A 24,324-nucleotide genomic window follows, 5' to 3' on the forward strand; every position below is an offset into this window, starting at 1 on the left:
CTGTAGACGATTAAGGAAGTTCATAATATAAATTGAGCTTGACTCTACGGCTTCCTATAGTTACAAGACTCAATTGGAAAGCCATTCGAAACGACTTAAAAGAAAAAGAAAGGAAGGAGGGAAAATTAAGAAAGAAAGAAGATGAAAGGTAAAAATTAAATTATTTTACTATTGTTTTATTTTCTCAACTATGCTTATGTGTATGTAATAATAGGGTGGCATCATTGGATTATTAATTTATAATGTAATGGTGTCATCTTATTATTATTTACATATGATCATATTTAAGAATGTAAAATAATAATTAAATAATCTTAATATTTGATAATTCCTTAAAGGTAAGAATTTATGTTTATTTTATATTATTTATTATAATGTTCCACTTATAGCTCATGCGGTTCCACCATGAAATCTGTTGCCAAGTCCTAGTAACCTTGTCAAAATGGTTTTAGGTCAAATTGCCGATTCTGATGACTGAACCATTTGACCATCCCCTTTCGATGACCCTATTTCACAATGCTTCTCTTCTCTCTTTAGTCTTCATCCTGTAATCATTCAAAACAACACTCTCGCCAAGACATCAATTCAAGATTTATAAATTGCAAATTCAAAATCATCAAGTGACCACTAGAGATTTCATCAATGTCAGAATAACTAATTTACATGCTCATCATATATGTACAAAGGCTATAATTAACTAACTCACTTTCATACTATGTTACTCGGGGATGCGTTTCCAACAAAAATTGACCCCGTCCCCACGTCCCCCTTTCATGGAAACTCGAAATCTTCCGGAAACGTTTCCCTTGGCTGTCCCATAAAATTAATGTTTTAGTTTTGATAATTTGTTTGATTTCCACTCTCATGTGAACTCTAAAGTTAAATTATTTAACACAAACATTATATGTTAAGGTTCTATAATTTATATAAGCATGCATTATCCATGTTTTTATATGAATATTTAAACTTTCCCTGTATATTTTAAATCCCTACTTTTTATATAGCTGTTACCACTACCATCCCCTGCTCCGAGAAAAAAAAATCTGTCCCGGAAACCTGTTTCCCCGTTCCCACGTCCCCTCATCCCGGAAACTTGAGGTAACATAGCTTTCATATGATAATTAAATCAATACAACGACTATAATTAACTAACTTAATTTCACATGATCATGAAGGAATAAACAACGGCTATAATTAACTAACTTTATTTCACATGATCATGAAGGAATAAACGACTATAATTAACTAACTCATTTTCACATCTTATAACAACGGCTATAATCAGTTTTAAAATTTAGGGCAAAATTTGGGATGTAACAATGTCTATTTATTAAATATCTCTTGACTTTTCATTAGATTTAGTTAATTTACATTTTTCTATGTTATATTATTTATTTATTTACTTACTTTTATTATTAAATTCTATTTAAAAAATTAATATACTTCTAAAATATTGTCTCATGTATCTAATTTTATTTCTTTATTTATTCATTGTAATTTTATTATTTTCTAATTATTTAAAATATCATACTAAATATTATTTGATTGATAATATAGATTAAATAGTAATTTTTTCCTATTTTTATATTTTAGCATTAGTTTTAATACAACTTTATTATAATTATTTATTTAATAATATTGTATTCTCTAATTATTATTAAAATTCTATCTTAAAATGAGGATATGATACTTGTCGTTTTGTTTTCACACTCAATGTCCATGGTTCGAGCACATGCATCCTTATATGGGCATGGAGGTACCACCTTCATTTTTCTCTATACAGAGGGATTTAGTCCTTGTATAACTATAAACCATCTTTTTTTAGCTCCTTTGCTGCTTTGTTTTCCAACTTCCATATGAGTCCCTTCAACCTACAGTGGTAGACTTGAATACTTACATTCTTCCCTTGACATGTGTTGTATATTTCTGCCACTACTTCATCGTAATCTCTTAGCAAACTGATGTCTACCTCAAAGGACTTCCTCAAGTTGGTCCATCTCGCCTTGTGCGCCATTGGAAGATCTGTATACCAGTCAATTGCTATGCCTTGTAGAGTGGTTGGAAAGGCGTTTAGCCAATAGTCCTCTTGTTCTTACCCCATGGCCTCCTTGATGGTTGCGCATGTTTTGCAATGTCGCATAGGGTCTTCTTATCCTTCTCCTGTAAATATTGAGAGTTTTTTGTTATGTGTGTTCGTTATCTTTCTTGTTTTATGAGGGTTTACTCCTTGGGAGTTCCCTTCTCCTTGCCCTCTAGGTATGCCTTCAGTGTTATTGGGGTGCAAGACTTCTCCATTGCCTTCTAGTATATTGTGGTGGTGCAGATATTCCCACATTCCTGGGGTCTCTGACTCTGTTTTCCTATTGTTATCTTGTCAGAAATGGCTCATCCTTTTATTCTACGTACTGTATTTTTCAAATAAATCAGCTACCTCTCCCTCTAGACTTACTTCTTCGTCTCTCTATTGGAGTCCCAAGAGTGCTTTGTCTCTCTTGATTCGCTTTCCCAACTATCGGTATCCTCACAATTCTCTACCGTGCCAATTCTTGGTTCCTCCTCTAATATAGTGCAAGGCAGGAGAATCCCCAAAGGAGATGTCCTAGCCTGCATCTAACAACTACATAACAAAAACACAACAATACAAGATTTGAAGTCAAGTCACAAAAATCTATTCATAGATATAACTGATTACATGCAATGTGGCAGGCTGTAAGGCCTTCTCGGTTACAGCCAAATACAAAGCGAGTAATAGTTTTTCAAGATCACTCAAGATCCAATCCAAACCCTAGCTACTCTAGATCCACCCTCTGGTACAAACCTCCAAGGAAGATCTCAACTTGTGCTCGCAAGCCCACCAAGCAATCTCCTTGTTTTCCAAGCCGCAACTACTAGCTCTTCAAAGTTAGCTCCTCCTCCACATCCTCTTCTCCAAGCTGGATGAATAATCACAATCTTGCTGTAAACTGCCTCACATTCGGCGCTCTGTCTACAGACTCAGAAAAAAAACTCACTCTTCAGCTACTCTCCACATTCACTCCTCTGAATGAATGAATCACTCCATAAATGAATTCCTAAAAGACTCCACAAGACCCCCTAATTATACCCAACTAAGCCACAAGTCGGCCTAGCAATTACAAATTAAATAAACCCCTTGCATTACATGCATATTTAAGCCACAAGTTTGCTCACAACAAACATTAAATACAAAAACTTGAACTCTCATGTTAACCACATGAAAATACTTAGGACAAGCCCCAAGTTTACAACCAAGATTAAATACACATAGGAGATATAACCAAGACCACACATAGGTGCATACAAACTCCCAGATTGATCCATGTCTCGATTAGATGCTACATGCATTAAATGCACCAAGAACTCTAGTTGGAACTAGCAGACTGCCAAGTGACAGTAAACTCCCAAGCATTGCCGAAATCTCAATACATGTCAAGGACAATGGACCATGTCAAGCTCCAAGACCATGCCAAGCTCCCAGAGCATGCCGAGCAACAGTCCTTCTTCAATCGAGTACTAGTCAAAGCACCCTCCAAAGCAACTAATGAGCCTCCTCACATGAACTCCAAAGTAGTCACTAAGAAAACCCAAGATGCTCCTACATCAAACTCCCTAGGTTAATAGAAAAGTGCATCCCAAACTTTGATGCTCAAAGAAAGATCACCAACCATCTTCGTCTTCAACAAAGGCTTCCACTCCAACAAGGACAAGAAAACAAATTTGCACATCATCCACATCTACATCATTCTATCAAACACCAAAATCTCAACCATCCAATCAGCATGTTCACTCCCAAGAACAAACTGAATATAATGCTTCAACATTAAATCCTCATCCACAATAGCAACTAGTGAATCCACACCAACAACAACAAACTCCACATCAGTAGTAATATGTAGATCTCCATGAACACATGCCAAACTCACATCACCATCAATCTCATTGCTCACAAAAAGATGCTCTGCAACATACAACTCATCACCAACAGCAACCAGATCATCATCGACCAATTGCTCTACAATCTCCATGTCAAAACCAACCGATTGATCATGAAAACCAACGTCCATCCCAGCATCAACAAGGTTAGGAACAGCCTCAAGCTTCTCTGCAAGTTCTGTATTAGACTCCACAAATTGATCAACAAAACCAACTTCTTCCACCTCGACCTTGCTATGCCATCTTCTCTCTCGAACAAATCATCTAACCGGCCAGACAACTCTCTTCCGGATCGGTAGACTCCAACTCCACAAATATCCAAAAAATTGCAGATTGGAATCCTACAAGCCTTGCCTGTACGATGTTGGGATATCCAACTAGTTAAGGCCAACTTGATGGGATTGATCGATGTGATCTAAATTCCCTGCACTTTTGGTTCCGCTCGACCAGGGCCTGTTTACCTAAATCCTGGATGACAAAACTCGGATCCAATATGATTTATAGCAGATTATAACAATAAAAAAAACTCCTCGACTGGCAAGAATCAAGGAAACTTTCTGGATTCTAGTTAATAATTATTTATCTTCAATCTTTGGTTACTTTATTAAAATTTGTGAGTTGCTAAAAGAAAGGTTAAAATGAGTTATTAAGCGAAATCAAATCCTTTAAAGAAAAAGCTAGAGAAATGCTAACATTTGAATTAAAATTTAAATGAGCAGATTTATGATTAGTGCCAAATTCTAGTTGGGTAATAGAGTCAAACACATTCCTTACATACAACTTTATGATATTATATTTGTTGATAATTCAATTATTACGATGCCACAAATTGTTACACTTCCGCGTATTCAGATTAGTCTATCATGCTTTAACCCTTGCGTGGACACAATAGATACAAGTAATGGAAAAGACAGTACCTTGCACTACTTGTATTTATCAAATCTAAATAGAAATGAACAATTTAATGTACTTATCGAAAACAATGAATTATAAACAAACAAACAACAAAATCACAAAGGACAAGATATATATATTTTAACTCTAAAACAGAATGAAAATCTTATGGATTACTTTGCTGAAAAAATTGGTATTAAAGACACTCCGACCATCAATGGTCTATTCAACAATAGCTTGATCTTATGCAACTTTGAGAAGTTATGCTCAAAAAAATTTCAATTCTTCCTGCTTAGTTCAAATCTCAAAACTTCTCCCTTAGAAGGAAAAAAAATCTTAGAAGTATTAAAAAATAATAGATTTCAATATGAGTTATCTTCATGTCCATCTGTTTGGCACATCACGCATATATATAAACATTTAAAAGGGCCGCTGTTATTCTCCAAATGCTGCGACCCTTTACAAGAAACTAAACAACGTTTAAAGTTTAAAATGATAACTCCTAGCAAGGTTAATTATTCCTTTAAGTGCTTGCATATCCAAAATAATGGTCTTAACTATTATGCGAGCAAAAAAAAAATGATTCCCGGCGCTGGCTGACATCTTTGTATGAATACATGGTATCATAACAAGTTCCAGTAGGAAATATCATTTTGCGAAGACTGAGGGTGATATCCATGTCCCCGTTGTATGATATACCTCCTATACTGCCACCATAAGGACCACGCCGAGTTGGCTCATAGTCATTAATCAACTCCATAACTTTGACCTTGGCATCGGCAAAATAAAAAACTGGTCGTGCGCCCCTTTCGCAGATAGACAAGCATGTGCAATATCCTTTCTTCCGCAGTCCGTGATCCTTGTCCGCTATCAGGCGCCTTGCTTTGTATATCCACGCGTGATGACTTCCAATGCATATTCCTGCAGCACAACAAAAGAAAATATCAGAACTCCAGATATCTCGTGCTTGCAGCCTGTTTAGTTGACAGAGAAATCACCAAGTATATAGCATAGTTCTCCTCCTTCTAGTTCTCAGCGAGACTCATTCTCAAACGACTCCTTGTCCTCATTCCCAATCAAAAGGTTGGGCACAACAATGCTTTTGCAAATCTGTTGCAAAACATTGATACCACTAAACAATACATGATAACGCTCCTGCTTACCGATGTCAAAACTTGATAGCAGTAAAGGCCAACTGGTCATAACTGGGTGTAGTAGAAATGTTCATGAGTAAACCCCAGATGGCGGAGGCGATGCCCTTCAAATAATACTGGAACTCCTCTTTATTCTTTCCCATGTAGAGATTGATGTTCTCGTAGATGGTAATTCTGATATGGTTCACACGAATTATGTTTATGGGCTGACAGGTATCTTTTGCCTTCATTTGCTCTCATTGATGAATGGTATCGTGCTGTTTCAGTTCTGCGTACATTATCTGTTAAAATTATTAGATCCATCCATATCTCTAAAAGTAAGAAACTTTTCCGCACCAGCAGTGATTGTGTGATTCAAAGAATTGATAATATATGAATCCATGACATGCCTCTGTGTTCCTTGTGAATTTATTATGACTGGATAATCAATAGGCTTGACTGTAAAATTGATATCATTCAGAAGTGGATGATGCCCCTTTTAATAAGGCAAGCTTAACACTCTTCAGTAATCCTTGAATCTCAGAGCAAAATTGAGGAATTCCTCCATAATATGGTTTTTTATACACTTAACTGTAAGTAGCATCATAAATCATAATCTGGATAACTAAAGCCTTTCAAAAATAGCAGATATAGCACATTACACCCTTGTCTACAAACTTGAAACCCTGAATCTGATATATGAGAATCTGATAGGTAGACTAGTTGATCTATTCAACCACAATTTGATGCCTTCCTAGGGTATCCCATCCTCAAATCAAAAAACATTGCCTTTATATATGCTGCTACCTATCATAAGAATATATTACTGCATGCCGATGAATTCATCCATGATTGATTTTCTTGAAAAGTGAATGATGACTTCAACTTCCTCCACATTATTACTCATTCCCAAGATTTTCACAGAAATTTTAGTTGCATAATTTTGGAGCTCCATCAGTGGCTCTTGCTGGGGACGTATACCCCCTATGGGTATAGCGAGATCTCAATTGTCTCTGGAGAAGCAGACCTGCCAAAAGATTAGGAGCAATCAGTTTGTGAAATAATGTAAACGAAACTCTAAACAATAAAATAAAAGAAATGAATGAAAGTAAAGAAAATAAAGAAAAGTAGAATAACTTCCCTTTCATGCTTATTGAAATAATGGCTTGGGGTACTGTCCATGGACTGGAAAATCTTGTATACGACCCTCTATATCCTGCAAAAAATAAGATTGTTCTCCAGCTTTATTAGAAATTATAAACGGTCCGAGCCATAAATCCTCGAACTTACCATGCTTTCCTTTGTCCTCATCCTTAGCGTTCCATTTCAAAACCCAATCCCCTGCCTTAAAAGTTCGTTTGGAAGATTTTTTGTCATGAAGGAACTTGACTTGTTGCTACTTACTTATATTTTGTTCCTGCGCTAACCTTCTTACCTCATCTAGCTCAATCAATGCATTTAACCTATTTTTCATAGAATTGATATCTTCTAATTGTTCCTTAGTAACAAATTTGTAAACAGGTTATAAGTTATTCAAGGGAAGCTTGGCCTCTTTGCCGTAGACTAAGTTGAAAGGAGAGAAACCTGTTGACTTTTTTACCGTGATTCTGTCCGCCCATAATGCTAGATTTAGCTTTGAATCCCGAGCACGCTTGTCGTTATCCAGCATTCTTGTAATAATCTTCAAAATATTTTTGTTGCTAGATTCCACCTGTCCATTGCCTTGGGGATGATACAGAGATGAATATGAAACTGCAATGCCATATTTCCTGCAAAACTCAGCAAATTCATTAGGTCTAAAACACATACCGTTGTTTGCTATGATCTTTTGAGGAACTCCGAATCTGGTCAAGATGTTTTCAGTAAGAAACTTAATTACCACCTTACTCGTTGATTGCCAAGTGGGTATAGCCCAGCCTCTACCCATTTGGTAAAGTAATCGGTGGCCACTAAAATCCAACTATGTCCACCACTTGACTTATCACTAATCTCTCCTATAAAATGAATTCCCCACGTTTGGAAAGGTTCCTCTGCTTGTAATGTCCTTAAAGGGAGAGCGCCATCATACTTCAACTTACTGAAAAATTTTTGGCAAGCTTCGCACTTTTGAACATAGGCATGGCAATCCTTAAAAAGTTGAGGCCAGTAGTAACTTGCTCGTAATATCTTGTGTTGTAGTCCTAGCTGAGAAATGACCACTGCAAACCCCTTCATGCATTTCTTTGAGAATAACTACCGATTGGGCAACATCTAAACAAAATAATAGAATCCCATCTTGATTTTTCCAATATAAATCACCTTGAATTAAAACATATTTTGCAGCCTATAACTTAATAGTTCTTTTCTGATTTTCATTCAAATCATCTCTACATTTAGTATGCTGCAAATAATACACTATATCTGTGTACCAAGGGCATCTCCCAATACTAACTTTAGTATGTTCATCATCAATTTGGTTAACTTGCACGGCCTCCAAATTTGACTCTGCCATAAACTTAGCTAGTCCCTGCCCTCTAACCAGTTTTGTGATTCGAATATCTATATTGAATTCTTGGATTTGATTTATCCAACGTCATCGTCTCCTAGTAGTTTCAGATTGTCTAAATATGTCCTTAATGGCAAAATTTGGTACATAAGCAATAACCTCAGCTCCGACTAAATAAGGTCGAAAGGATTTAACCGCCTTAACAAGAGCATAGGCCTGTTTTTCATTTATGTCATAATTTAGTTCAGCCGCTTGTAAACTCTTGCTAAAGAATGCAATTGGTTGTTCATGCCATTCATCGCTCTTTTGTAACATAATTGTGGCTATAGTATGGTAAGAAGCAAATGAAAATAGTTGGAAAGGTTTCTTAAAATTAGGAGATTTTAGAACCGGAGCTTCTTTTATAGCTTGCTTTATCTTAGCAAATGCTCCTACAACCTCATTATCCCAAGCAATCTTTGCTCCCTTTTTAAGCATTTTAGCAATAGGCTTAACGATCTCAGCAAAATTAGAAACAAATCTCCTCACGAAGTTGATTTTCCCAAAGAACGATTGGATTCCTTTGGTTGTCTTAGGTATTTGGATGTTATCGATAGCTGCTACCCTATCTAGATCAATCCTCACCCCTTCCTTAGAGACAATATGGCCCAAGAGTTTTTCTTCAGTGACCCCAAACTAACACTTTTTAGGGTTTAGAGAAATTCCAAATTCAAGTGCTCTTATGAAAATTTTCTCTAAATGCTTACAATGGTCTTTTGCTTTCTTAGAATAAGCGGTAAGGTCATCTTGGTAAACAACCATGATTAAATCAATTAATCCATTGAAAGCGACATTCATTACCCTCTGAAAGGTGGCTTTCACATTCATTAGCCCAAAAGGCATTCTAGCATAGACGTAAGTACCCCAAGGTGTCGTGAAAGTGGTTTTATACTGTTCGGACTCTTTAACTTTAACTTAATTGTAACACGAGAATTCGTCCATCATAGATAATAATTCAGTACTAGTTGCCTTTTGTAATAAAATTTCCATATTAGGTAATGCATAATTATCCTTAAGAGAAGATATATTCAAATTTCTGAAATCTATACATAAGCAAATATCACCATTCTTCTTTCTTATTGGGACTAAATTCGAAACCCACGTAGAGTGCCTGATAGGTTTAATAGTTCCAGCATCTCTCAGTTTAATGAGTTCATCTTCCATTTTTGGAGCTAAAGTTGGATTTATTGGACGTTGTCTTTGTCTAAAAGGTTTGGCATCAGGTTTTAGAGGTTTTTCATGTTGAAATAGATCTTCCTTATATGCTTTAAGCTCATCATAACTCCAGGCAAAGACATGTCTATATTTTCTTAACAAAGCAATTAAGTCAGCTCTTATTTTAGATGATAATTTCTTTCCTATATAAACCTTTTTAGGAGAACTTTCGCTTTCTAAATTTATTTCCTAGATATCATTTTGGATCTTAGTGGATTTGTTGTTTTTTGTACTCTCCCTTTGATCAAAGATTTGCTCTAAGGCTACTAAACCTTTAGGTATCTTATTTGCTTTCAATTGTACTATTTCCTTTCCAGATAATGTTTCCTTACCCCATCCTTTTCTTCTACGCACCCATTCCAATCTATGAATTGGTTTTCATAATCCTCCTGGCAAGTCAAAAATCTAATAATATCTTTATCATCTTCAAAAACTTGCCAGTTTCGTACATTGTTTGGTATCGAAGGTCTATTTTTCATTTCAACTTGAATAACCTCATCAAATGGGATATCTATTTGTCTAACAGCAAGGTTAGCCATCATATCAGCTAGGTAATTAATTGATCTATCAACCCATTTGATTGAAAAGGCATCAAAGAATTCTAGCAAATCCCACACATAATTTCGATACTATTTTAACCTTGGGTTCCTAGTTGAAAATTTATGCCTAATTTGTGAAACAATTAGATCCGAATCCCCTAAGACAACGAGCATTTTAATCCCATATGCCTTTGCGATATCAAGACCAACAATTAATGCCTCATATTCAACAATGTTATTAGTACATTCAAAATTTAATAAGAAAAAAATTTTAAAATTTTTACCTGATGGCAAAATAAATATAACACCAGCCCCATTTCCTTCCTTTCTACAAGCACCATCAAAAAAACATTTGCCAAATGCCATTACAATATTCTTTTATATAAATTAAAATTGGATTAACAATTTTAGAGGTAGGTTTAGTTATGCTTACTTGGAAGTTGTCCATGTCAGAATGACAAAAGTTGACTTCAAGATCCAGAATATAGTCCTCAACTAAATAGTATGATTGGGGTTCCCTCTCAATTCTGATTTCCTTCCCTCCTACTGGTATGGTAGCATAAGACAAATTCAACTGCACATGACCACCAACCAAATTCGACCACTGTCTAGAGAACAACATGCCATAACTTGCTAATATCTCAACTACTGTTGTGTCAGTTCTATATGATATATGTGGAAATGATGGAAAACAAAATTCAACATTTCTAATAATTCCAACTACAGGTACAGATCTATTATCCATGGCATAGCATTTACGAAAAGGAGTATCAACTTTAAGACCTATTTCTTTCATTACATCAGCAGACATGATATTGACTGTTGTGCCAGAATCAATCATACAATTCTTTACCAATTTATTATTTATCAACAGTGTTAAATAGAACGGGTCTACTTGATTTGACTTTTTATTCAATGTTGTTCTTAAATATACAATAGGTGACTCTTCGCTATTTTTAACATCATCCTTATTATTAATATCTTGCACACTAGATAATATCTTCAAAGTCTCGTCCCTGTAATCAGAAAATTTCATCATTTCTATTAGAGGCACAAGGATTTTTAATTGAGATAAAGCATGACTCATAAAACTATGACAATCAGATATTTGCTTACCATTAGTTTGCATGATTGGTTGCTTGGTCATCCTATAGGATTGATTACCTTCTTTTTGCTTGGCTTGAATTTGATTACCAGGTCTTTTAGGCGCTTCTACCTAGTACTGATTTTTTGCAAATATACCAGCAGGACCACCCTGATCAGCATTACTATCCTTATTTTTTCTTTGGTAAGTGTGTTTAGCATGTTCTACTGCTGCAATAGTATAAGCTCTTCTTTCTTCTATTGTTAATTTGCGAAAAGTAGGTGTATCCTCCTCATCTGAAAACACCTATTAAGCACACTCCTGCTGGTTAGAGCCCCTGTAATAACAATCTGCATTTTGGTCCTCATCTGTAGAGTCATTTTCATCTCTTCCCTATTATGGTTCTGATGATATAGTGTTGAAAATAGGTTTATCTTCATTTTCCTGATTTTCTTCCTCAAATACAGCTTGTGCAACAATACAATGTTTAGGATCATGGGGTAACCTGAGAGCATCACACCATGGGCCGTCGTCAACGATGTTGACATTCTTTAAAGGGTCGGGGGTGTCCTTAGCATAACTTGGTCTTTCAGGTTTCTTGTCTTTCCAATTTGTGTTGTAGGGCATGTCCTGGAGTCTTACTCTGTCATTTCTGTGGAAGGGTGGCCTCTCATTTCTATTTGTTTTGACCTTTATTTCCTTTAACATATCCATTATTTCTTTTAGTTATCCTTCTTAGGGTTTTTAGGATTGTATAATTTTGGATCATCCCTCTTGTTGATCCTTTTGGTTGCTTTTTTGTCATTTTCAATTGTCATGGCAATTTTGAAAGCTTGGGGCAGCGAAGAAGGTCTTTGAGATCTTATTTCATAGTGAGTTTTACTATCAAAAGCACTCAAGTAAAAATCAATCAAAAATGAATCCACGGGCCTGGTTTCCCTCGGAATCCTATTGAGAACTTTGTTAAATCTTTTGTTGAATTCTGATACTGATTCATTTGAGTTCTTTTTAATGCTTGTTAATTTATGTGATGTAAAGGATGTATCATTGTGGTCACCAAATTGCTCAATAAATTGATCGGCGAAATCACACCATCCAGAAATGGATCCATCCAGCAAACTTCTATACCATTCTGCCACACCTTCGGTTAATGATTGAACAAAAAGTTTCATGAATACATCTTCATGATCTTCCTCAAAATCTTCAATCACATTCTTTAAATTAATTACATGTCTTTCAATTGATTCTGTTCCACTTCCTGAAATTTTGGAATAGCATTTCTTAAGTCATTAGATATAGGATTTGGATATCCTCGAATTCCGTTGAAATCAAGTTGTCTAAATCTTTCAATTGCCATTGGTTGCCTTATTACTTGATTTCTATTACCCTGATTTTGCATCACATGTCCTTGGGTGTTTTGATTATTATTATTTTGATTCAGCCCATAAGGTTGTCTAATATTTCCTTCATTTTGCTGAATTCCTCTATTGTGTTGCCCATTGTTCCATGCCTGTTGATTGTTGTCTATTAAAACTATTATTTTGATTTCTATTACTTCTGTTCTTATATAATGGATTGTCATGACTAGTAGCAAACTGTGCCTCCAAGTTCTTTCTATAAGGCGGGTTGTATTTTGGTGGTGTATTTTGATTAGACCTTTCTCCCCTCCATTCATCAGACTTTTCTTCATCACAATCTTTTCTAGGCGGGGAAGTAATAAGATCTTTCGATATTCCTATTTTTGCAAGGATATCATCTGGCTGCATTTTTAATATTTTTGCTAATATCGCACTATTACCATTTGTAGTTTCAGCCATCTTCTTTATTATCATATCCCATTGCATTATTTGTTCTTGTTCTTCATCATCCTCAATACAAGTTATCTCGCATTCCGGCTCTTCATCAATCCTAGGAATGTGAAAGAATGGGTTGCAATTTTTCTCATCTTTTTTGGGATTGTTATGACTTGATTCACATATTTCGGGTTGTTTGCTGGTCCTTTCTTGGAAGTTTCTATGTCCTGTGTAAAACATTTTTACCTTTCTTATTTCTTGGCTTTTCCTCAAAAGTTAGTTGTGCAAGTCTTTTAGGTTGGGGATTTACTGATCTTCTACCCCACATACACTTCAAAAGTACACAATTGATGCTCAAAATATAATATCCAAACAAGATAGAGTCGCCACTTTCTCTTAAATAGAAAGAAATAAAGATCTGGGTTCTTTATCTAGTAGAGTTAATACGAATAACTTGAGAACAAATTGCTGAAAATAAGAAAAGAACTTTTGTTTTAGTTATTTTTTAAGTATTTATGTGAAATGTAGACAGTTTTAGATTACGCAAAATTTAAGACTTTTGAACACATAAATCTCACGAAGAACCTTAGGAATTTTATTGAAATGTTGATAAGAAACTTAAATATTAGAATCTATAGACAGCAAATGGAAAAACTAAAAGAAAGCTTACTAATATGTTTACGCTTGTAGTGAAAGAAACAAAATCAGAGAACTCACCACAAAGTTTGTGCTTAAATGAAACTCTAAACTGGTCTTGGAGTAAGTAAACCTTACTTGCGACTTCCCCAATAGAGTCGCCAATCTGTTGGTTCCCAAAACCGTAGATTGGAATCCTACGAGCCTTGCTTGCTCGATGTTGGGATATCCGACTGGTTAAAGCCAACTTGACGGGATTGATCGATGTGATCTAAATCTCGTGCGCTTTTGGTTCCACTGGACCAAGGCCTGTTTACCTAAATCTTGGATGACAAAACTCGGATCCAAGATGATTTATAGCGGATTATAACAATAAAACAAACTCCTCAACTGGAAAGAATCTAGGAAACTTTCTGGATTGCAGTTAATAATTATTTATCTTCAATCTTTGGTTACTTTATTAAAATTTGTGGGTTGCTGAAAGAAAAGGTTAAAACGAGTTATTAAGCAAAATCAAATCCTTTAAAGAAAAAGGTAGAGAAATGCCAGCATTTGAATTAAAATTTAAATGAGCAGATTTATGATCAGTGCCAAATTCTAGTTGGGTAATATAGTCAAACACATATTCCTTACGTACAACTTTATGATATTGATGATATTATATTTGTTGATAATTCAATTATTACGATGCCACAAATTGTTACACTTCCGCATATTCAAATTAGTCTATCATGCTTTAACCCTTGTGTGGACACAATAGATACAAGAAATGGAAAAGATAGTACCTTGCACTACTTGTATTTATCAAATCTAAATAGCAATGAACAATTTAATGTACTTATCGAAAACAATGAATTATAAACAAACAAACAACAAAATCACAAAGGACAAGATATATATATATATTTTAACTCTAAAACGGAATGAAAATCTTACGGATTACTTTGCCGGAAAAATTGGTACTAAAGACACTCCGACCATTAGTGATCTATTCAACACCAGCTTGATCCTATGCAACTTTGAGAAGTTATGATAAAAAAAATTTCAATTCCTCCTGCTTAGTTCAAATCTCAAAACTTCTCCCCTAGAAGGAAAAAATCTTAGAAGTATTAAAAAATAATAGATTTCAATAAGAACAGTCTTCATGTCCATCTGTTTGGCACATCACGCATATATATAAACATTTAAAAGGGCAGCGGTTATTCTCCAAATGCTACGACCCTTTACAAGAAACTAAACAACATTTAAAGTTTAAAATGATAACTCCCAGCGAGTTTAATTATTCCTTTAAGCGCTTGCATATCCAAAATAATGGTCTTAACTATTATGCGAGCGAAAAAAAAATGATTCCCAGCGCTGGCTGACATCTTTGTATGAATACATGGTATCATAACGAGTTCCAGTAGGAAATATCATTGTGCGAAGACCGAGGGCGATATCCATGTCCCCGTTGTATGATATACCTCCTATATCGCCATCATAAGGACCACGATGAGTTGGCTCATATTCATCAATCAACTCCATAGCTTTGACCTTGGCATTGACAAAAAAAAAAACTGGTCGTGCGGCCCTTTCGCAGATAAACGAGCATGTGCAATATCCTTTTTTCCGCAGTCCGTGATCCTTGTCTGCTATCAGGCGCCTTGCTCTGTATATCCACGTGAGATGACTTCCAATGCATATTCCTACAGCGCAACAAAAGAAAATATCAGAACTCCAGATATCTTGTGCTTGCAGCCCGTTTAGTTGACAGAAAAACCACCTAGTATATAGCATAGTTCTCCTCCTTCTAGTTCTCAGCGGGATTCATTCTCAAACGACTCCTTGTCCTCATTCTCAATCAAAACGTTGGTCACCACAATGCTTTCACAAATCTATTGCAAAACATCAATACCACTAAACAATACATGATAACACTCCTGCTTACTGATGTCAAAACTTGATAGCAGTAAAGGCCAACCAGTCATAACTGGGCGTAGTAGAAATGTTCATGAGTAAATCCCAGATGGCAGAGGCAATGCCCTTCAAATAATCCTGGAACTCCTCTTCATTCTTTCCCATGTAGAGATTGATGTTCTTGCAGATGGCAATTCTGATATGGTTCACACAAATTATGTTTATGGGCTGACAGGTATCTTTTGCCTTCATTTCTTGTCATTGATGAATGGTTTCCTGCTGTTTTAGTTCTGCGTACATTATCTGTTAAAATTATCAGATCCATCCATATCTCTAAAAGTAAGAAACTTTTCCGCACCAGCAGTGATTGTGTGATTCAAAGAATTGATAATATATGAATCCATGACATGCCTCTGTGTTCCTTGTGAATTTATTATGACTGGATAATGAGTAGGCTTGACTGTAAATCGATATCATTCAGAAGTGGATGATGCCCCTTTCAAGAAGGCAAACTTACACTCTTCAGTAATCCCTGAATCTCAGAGCTGAAATGAGGAATTCCTCCATAATGTGGTTTTTTATACACTTAACTGTAAGCAGCATCATAAATCATAATTTGGATAATTAAAGCCTTTCAAAAATAGCAGATAAAGCACATTACACCCTTGTCTACAAACTTGAAACCCTGAATCTGATATATGAGAATCTGACAGGTAGACTAGTTGATCTGTTCAACCACAATCTGATGCCTTCCCAGGGTATCCCATCCTCTCAAATCAAAAAACATTGCCTTTATATATGCTGCTACCTATCATAAGAATATATTACCGCATGCCGATGAATTCATCCATGATTGATTTTCCTGAAAAGTGAATGATGACTTCAACTTCCTTCACATTATTATTCATTCCCAAGATTTACATGGAAATTTTAGTTGCATAATTTTGGAGCTCCTTCAGATACTAGTCTGCGCCACATCCCACACCTAAACGAGATCTTTAGTCAATTGATCCTCTCTTGTTACTTTCTCTTCCTCACTGTCGCTACCAATTATCACATTTGCTGGTCAAAAGGTTGGCCTGTTATGCTTCCATCTTCCGCCCGTCTTCTTAGACCTTGGGTTTTTATTAGACAACAATGCCAAAAATGATATCTGCCAAATATGGCAGAGTACCATGTCAGGTATGGAAGTAGTTATATGCCAAACATAAAGAGGTTCCTATGCCAAGCATGGAAGGTATACACAACAACTGTATGCCAACGCAATCATAATACTGTACCAATAACCAGAACATGCAAATTACACAAAGATGGCAAAATATCACTTTATTGATTGTACCAAGGGGATTACTTTACCAATATACCAATATTCCCAATATTACCATATCTTTCCAATTCCCAATGACCCCTACATATAACGCTCCTATCAGTTACTAGAACCAACCATCACGGCTCTTGGTTCTTGTGTTTCCTAACATCAATATTAAATACCTTAATTACTTTATTATACATACAGTCTGGTGCCTTAACTTCTTTGATTGAAGAAATCACAGGAAAGTGGTTGCAGTAGACATAGATTTCATCAGGTTCAGAAGAAAACCACACTTGCTAAATACATGTGCAGCTGGGAATTGGTGTGCGTGGTGTGAATCGGAAATGATATTGAATGATTTCGAGGACTAAGCTAAATACATGTGCAGCTGGGAATTGGTGTGCATGTTGTGAATTGGAAATGATATGGAATGATTTCGAGCTTAGTCCTAATGGTGTCTCTCAAGTATTGACAAATTATGGCAGCCTGTCATGTATGGACAAAACAGGTTTAAAGGGGAGATTTCATTGATTGGTATTCCCTCGGTAAGGTTGACATTGAAACCATGCTACAAGGAGTTTCCGGAATAATTCTTCCTTGTAAATCAAATTTCATAGCTACATCAAGGAATAGAACTACCAGGTGCACACATTGCTACTGAATTCATTGTTTCATTTACCACTATTGCTTCTATATATGTATTGAGCATAATAAAATGTACTGTTGTATTTTTCCGCCTTTTGGTGGTGAAGAGTTTCATAAACTGCTGAATATTTTTTCCTATCTAATTGATTGTTGAATGCCTTACAAGATACATTCTGTAGGTACTAAATCTGAAGCTAAAAACTAAGTAGCTGAGATACACTGGATAGTCTGCCAAGTGTTTGATTAAATGAATGTCTATTATTCTTGTGTTGGGCATTGAAAGTTTGAAAGTAGAAATTAGTGAATTAAATAATACTTCTGACTGAGATTCCGTCATAATGTTTGACAAAGTGTCTATAGGATGCTTTTGAAAATTTTGATGCATTATTGGAGTTGGAACTAGTTGGGCTTCTTGTAGGAATCATTACTTGACGTTCCCATTTTCAAAAAAGTTATGTATCTTTTGTTGAATCTCGTACCTGCGTTGTTCATGTAGCACTGAGGTCAATAATATAAGCTAAAGCCTAATTATCCTCTGATATAAGCTTGATAACCTCAAATCCTCCTACAAACTTAGCTGCCTTATCTTTTACTTCAGCATCATGTAGAACTCCTAGTGACTATGCTTTGGTCTTGTTAGAAATGAACAAGACATTTTATGATGCATGTAGTGCTCGATTTTATGACCCTCCAACCCTAAAAGTATTATGAAGTAATTAGTAAAATACTTACTTGATATTAACGACGACCAAGAGGTCAATATATACAAAAGAATGAAATGATATTTCCTTAGGAACGATTGCAAAGAATAGAAACATTCTATTCTAAGTAATAGAAAACTAACAGTTATCTACAATCTAACTAAATATTACAAACATTCTAATATTTACAAATAGATAACCATTAACTAATAATATAAGCTATCTATTATTGTAATACCCTTTGTTAATGGTTAATCTATCCACAACACCAAGTTGTACTCTGAATTTGACAAACTTATTAGGACCAAGAGGTTCGATGAGAATGTCTGTAGCTTGATCCGTTGTAGGAGCAAAGGCCTCCTCATAATGAATGCCTTGACGCTAAGAAAAACACTTTGCAACCAAACAAGTTTTTGACTTATCCAAAGTACCATAAGATTTGTATTTGATTTTCTAAACCCATTTGCAGCCAATGGCTTTCTTGCCTGGTGGAAGATTTGAAAAGATCCAGGTATTATTCTTTAATAGGCTCTGGTGTTCAAATGTCATGGCTTGTTCCCATTCTAAAATTCATTAGCCTCGAAATATGTTTGAGGTTCAAACACACTGTGAATGATGGCCATAAGAGCAAAATTAATTGACTCTGTAGGTTTTCTCTTTTTCCAAGCAATTCTACCATCAATGAGCTCATCATCTCGAAAGATTAAGAAGTGTCCTACCTCACCACTTAAGCCGGAGAGGAGAATGACCAACATTAGTATCAAGAGATGCTTTATGATCAAGTTCCTCATCAGAAAAATCTGGATCAAACTTAGGTGAAGCATCTACTAATCTGGATGATCCTACAGGAGAAGCTGGAGGTCTCTATACAGGGATCATTGGTATAACTGGAAGTTCAAGATCTATTGGAGCCCTCCCATTAGGTGGACCTAATGGAAACCTAACTCCCAAATCATGAGCCTTAGTAGGCTGGTCTACTGGATCAAGAACATGAGAAACAAGCATGAATGGTCCTTGCTGCTCATCAAAGACTACATCATGACTATACTAGAGACAAGATGTCTTAGTGTCAATCAACCTGTAGGCTTTGTGAAGACTATTGTATCCACCAAGCATGAGTTTTTGATTCTTTCCATCCAACTTGGTGTATGATGCATCAGGGATCCAAAGAAAAGCAAGAGAGCCAAAAATGTTCAGGGGACTAATTCTGAGCTTGCGACCTGACTAGGCCTCTTCTAGAGTCTTACCTTTAACTGCTATTGTGGGTGACCGTTTCAAAAGATAAACTACAATGTTAACTGCTTTTGCCCAAAACTTTTTCATAACATGTCTATGTTTGAGCATGGATCTAGTCATCTCAGTGATTGTTCAGTTCCAATGTTCAACTAAATTTTTCTGTTGTGGTGTGTGGTTAACTAGCATTCCATGCCATGACTATCCAAGAAGCTAGAGAATTCATTAGAACAAAAGTCCCCCCCCCATTATCTGACCTTAAGAGTAATAATACATTTCGCAGACTCTTTTTCTAATAAAGGTTTAAACTTCTCAAATACAGTAAATGCTTCTGATTTTTTTTAAAGAAAATATACCCACATGTTTCTACTCAAATCATCAACCGATAAGAGAAAATACCTAGACCCAAGAACAAGAGGAGTGACCATAGGGCCGCAAATATCGACATGAACAAGATGAAGTACCTAAGAAGCTCATCATGAATTGCCATTGGTGAAAGGTGTGTAATGTTGCTTTCTAGCTTGGCATACATCACAAACTCCAAGTTGTTGAGTCTAAATCTTTGGCAAACCGAGGACAAGCTCTTCTCGAGCAAGTTGACAGAGATAATGCACATTTAAGTGCCCATAGCACTGATGCCAAAGTATGTTGGTAGAAGACCACCGAGCAGACATAGCTAAATCCCAAGAATTATCAGAATCAGTAAGTTTGAAAAGACCATGATCCTCAAGACCCACTGCAACAATAGATATAGTCGCCCTATTAGTAATGGTACACTGATGTGAACAAAAGGTGACAGCTAATTGAGGAGTATGTTGCAGCAACTGACTAACTGAGAGTAGATTAAGTTCCATCTCGAGAACGTAGTACACATCGAGGAAAATGAGATTCCTCTGAGCAGACTGAATCTAAATGTTGCATGTGCTGCCAACAATGTACACTTCTCTGTCACCAAAATAGCATAATCTGAATAAGGCTGGTAGTCAGTGAACTGGTCTTTGCGGTTGGTGAAATGACAAGATGCATCTGAACAATGTACAAGACAAACAACTTCACATGATTTGCAAGTCTATTAGCCATGAAGGTGTAAAATGCAAATTCTGTTTGCTCAGGGTGCGCTACACTATTAGCTTTGGGTTGTGAACCTAATTGCTTAGATTGTGCAACTAAGCATTTCCAACATTCAACCTTCATGTGACCATGCTTGTGACAATAGCTGCATTGAATGTTCTTTTTCTTGGAGCCTTTTGAAGCTAGAGCAAAGGACTCTTGTTGAGAAGATTGCTGAGACTTACCTTTATCCTTTTGAAAGGATTTAACAACAAAAGCTTGCTCTGTGGAGGTAGAGCTGGAACTGCTACCGAACTGTTGTTTCGACTAATCTTGCTGAAGCAGAAATATGTAGAGATTTGTGAACTTCAAATCAACACCAGTAGAAATGATGTTGAGATTCTCGATAAAATGCTTGTAGGACTTGGGCAAAATTTTGAGGGTTATGACCACAAGGTCCTCTTCCTCCATCTTGTGTCAAATGGCAAGCAACTGATCACAGATCTCCTAAATCCTATTCAAGTGTTCTTGGAGCGATTTCCACTCAGCCATGATAATAGAAAATATAGTGTTCTTGAGAAAGAAGGCTCTACTTTTATCTAATGTCTCGTGAAGTTTCTTCAAATGCTCCCATATCTTGGTAGTTGTTTTGTCGGATGGAATATGAGGGAGCTGATCATCAGCTACAAATAATCTGAGAAGCATCATCGCCATCTGATTATTTATATCACTTGTATTCTGATCAGTACCAGTTGCAGTCGGACGCTTTGTAACACAGAACAATTTGATTAGTATTTCGATATTCAAAGATTGCTAGTAATCTGCTGATTCTATGTGCTATAATTCTGACCTTAGGAAAAAATGTGAAAATTTGTAAAGGCATGTACTTTGAGGCAAAGAAATTAAATACCTAGAAAAATTTAACAGCTATGCAGAGGAGAGCTTGAAAACCCTAGAAAAAATATGTTGTTGGTTTCAGGATCTGCTGTCTTAAAAAAAAGGCACCTGAAATAATCTGACAACCCAGGTGAGGTCTGGAAAAATCCATCAATAATTTATATTCTTGAAAAAAACTTGAGCCAAAAAATCAGGGTCATCAAACAAAACCCTAGTCGACAACCATGGAGGGAAATAGTTATAGAAAAAAGGACAATTTTAGGTAGCAGGCAACTGATTTTTTTTCAGAAAGAGGGGTTTCTTGCAGTGATGTCACAGGGGATGAAGATTCATCACCAAAAGATGGCATTTATCAGGCATGCAACCAGCAAAAAATGACGATGGCTTCCAAAAACCAGGTCGTGGTTACGAGCAAAAGACAGGAGAAGTCTGCACTTGAACACCAAATCGTTGCACAGGGTGGATCTTTTAAAAAAAAACATGATTTAAGTCGGATTTCTTAAAAATACACAATTTTTCAGTCAGATTTTTCACATAAAAATGTGATTTTTTGCATTTGGATTTCTCAAAACAGAAACCTGAATGGGTTGTAGAGAAAGCGTCATAAATGATTTTGAAATATTTGAGCAAATATTAATTTTTTTTCAAATTTGTTTTGAAGTAATTGGCTTTGATACCATATTATGAAGTAATTGGTAAAATACTTTCTTGATATTAACAAAGATCAAGAGGTCAGCAATACAAAAGAACGAAATGACGTTTCCTTAGAAAATGATCATAAAGAATAAAAACATTCTATTCCAGGTAATAGAAAACTGGCAGTTATCTACATGCTAAGTAAATATTAAAATCATTCTAATATTTACAAATAGATTACAAATAGATAACCATTAACTAAGAATAAAAGCTGTCTATTATCGTAATAAAAAGTGACTACTAAAATGGTAAAAAATGTTGTTTTATATGTCATTTGTGTATTTGTTATGTCATTTGGACTAAAACGCTTTTAATATATGTTGTTGTGTATTTTGCTATATTGCTTTAATATTAGCATAGTGGTCTATGAACTTATTTGCAGCTGCATATGTATCCACATTTTTAAAAAAACATTTATTCTTTTACGAACGAACCCACACGAATCCAAATCCCCTCCCCCCCCCCCCCCAACAAATATATATATATATATATATATATATATATATATATATATATATATATATATAGGACAAATTTCAAATCTGAAACTCGAACTTGCATCCATAATGGAATCCGAACCAGCAAATTAATGACAATATGTGTATGTCGTTGTGCAGTTTGTTTAGTGCTGTATATATTCCACATTTCACTGCGCGTTTTCATCCATGAGTATAGAACCTCAGGTTTTGTTTAAATAAAGCTGATTGTGTTGGCTTGACGCATTTTTGTAGGCAGTACTTAAGATTGTGTTGCATGGTTGTGGCATGTTCTGTATCAAAATATTTGAAATTCCCTCATTTTTGTGGGAACTGATTACCACAAGGCTTTGTGATTGAATGCATGTGATTTACATTTCCCAGAACTTTAGCTCATCCTATGGTAGATCATCTATTAAGATAATATCTTATACTTTCTATAACGGTCAACTACTTGTATGTAGTCCGTCTTTCAGTCTAGATAGGAATGTTTCCTATCCCGTCTCTTTTTTCTTCAGTCCAGATAGGAATGTTTCCTATCCTGTCTCTAGTTTTGTTTCTAATTCCGTCTTCAGTCTACGTTGTTTCGTCCTTGTAATTCTTTATAAGGAACACATTTGTTCCTCTGTTAATCAATCAATCATCCAGAAATCCGTTAATTTGCCAACTCTTCTTGAATCTTGTAACATGGTATCAGAGCCAATACCTGAATTTTTTTGAAAAAATTATAATTTCATTCAAAATTATTTGTTAAATTTTTTTGAAATAATTCCTAAGGTTTTTCTCAAACAGCCCGTCTAGGTTTTTTGATTTTTGAGAAATTCATCCATGTAGCTAGGTTTCTTTTTTTAAAATCACGGAAGTTTCTTTTTTGGAGTTTTTTCCTTGCAAAGTCTGCAAATCGCGGGAAGAATTTCATCTGCAACTCCCATTTTTTTTCAAAGAGACCTGTCTGCTACAAAACATCTGAAAATCATTGCCGGCTTTTTTTTTTTTTTTTTTTGTTTCTTTAAGAAATTGCGGATTTTCTTTGGCGACAAATTGCAATTTTTTGCATTAGTTTTAGGAAATCCGTGGCCTGCATTCGCGATTGGTTGACATTTAACTCTGCAACCCGTGAGTTTTTTTTTTTTTGACTGCAAACTCGAACTCACAGCTTTGCGTTTTTTAAAATGCCTGCTCCTGCCACATCCGCCACTGTTTGGAGGTCACAATCTGTGTCCAGCGTCGTCTTAGCCTGAAGTCGCGATCTAGGAAACAAAGCTATCTTTTTTTCTTCACAAAAATCAACATTTTTTCTATTGTCTTTGACCTTCCAAGCCACCGGCTAGAGTTTTGCCTGAAACCCTAATTTTTGGGGTTGGAAATTTTTTTCGATCACATGATTCTTGGTGGGTTTTTCGAGAGCTTAATTGGGTTGTCGTCCGTTTTTTCTGGGTGCCTCGATTTTTGAGCCAGCGAATCCAAAAAACGACAGCAGATTCCTTTTGGGTTTTTCGAGCTCTCTTTCGGGTCATTCTTTGATTCTTCTGGGTCTTTCGTATTTTTGCCTCGAAGAAAGTGCCTTCACAGATTTTCACAGTTTTTCATTGAAAAAATGCCATGGCATCTCTGACAAATATTCTACTCGAACATAATTCCAAATTCAA

The 24,324-nt window shown here is 35.7% G+C and overlaps 1 protein-coding gene across 4 annotated transcripts in view; it reads left to right on the forward strand.

The window, feature by feature from the left end:
* The window catches only part of LOC149542981 (serine/threonine-protein kinase STY46-like), a 279,858-nt gene that overhangs the window by 241,614 nt on the left and 13,920 nt on the right, over positions 1-24,324 (forward strand). The gene's annotated exons all lie outside the window — the stretch shown is intronic.

Source organism: Cupressus sempervirens, chromosome 8 (genome assembly GCF_028749045.1).
Source record: "Cupressus sempervirens isolate cs-2001-9-10 chromosome 8, ASM2874904v1, whole genome shotgun sequence".
Classification (NCBI taxonomy): Eukaryota; Viridiplantae; Streptophyta; class Pinopsida; order Cupressales; family Cupressaceae; genus Cupressus; species Cupressus sempervirens.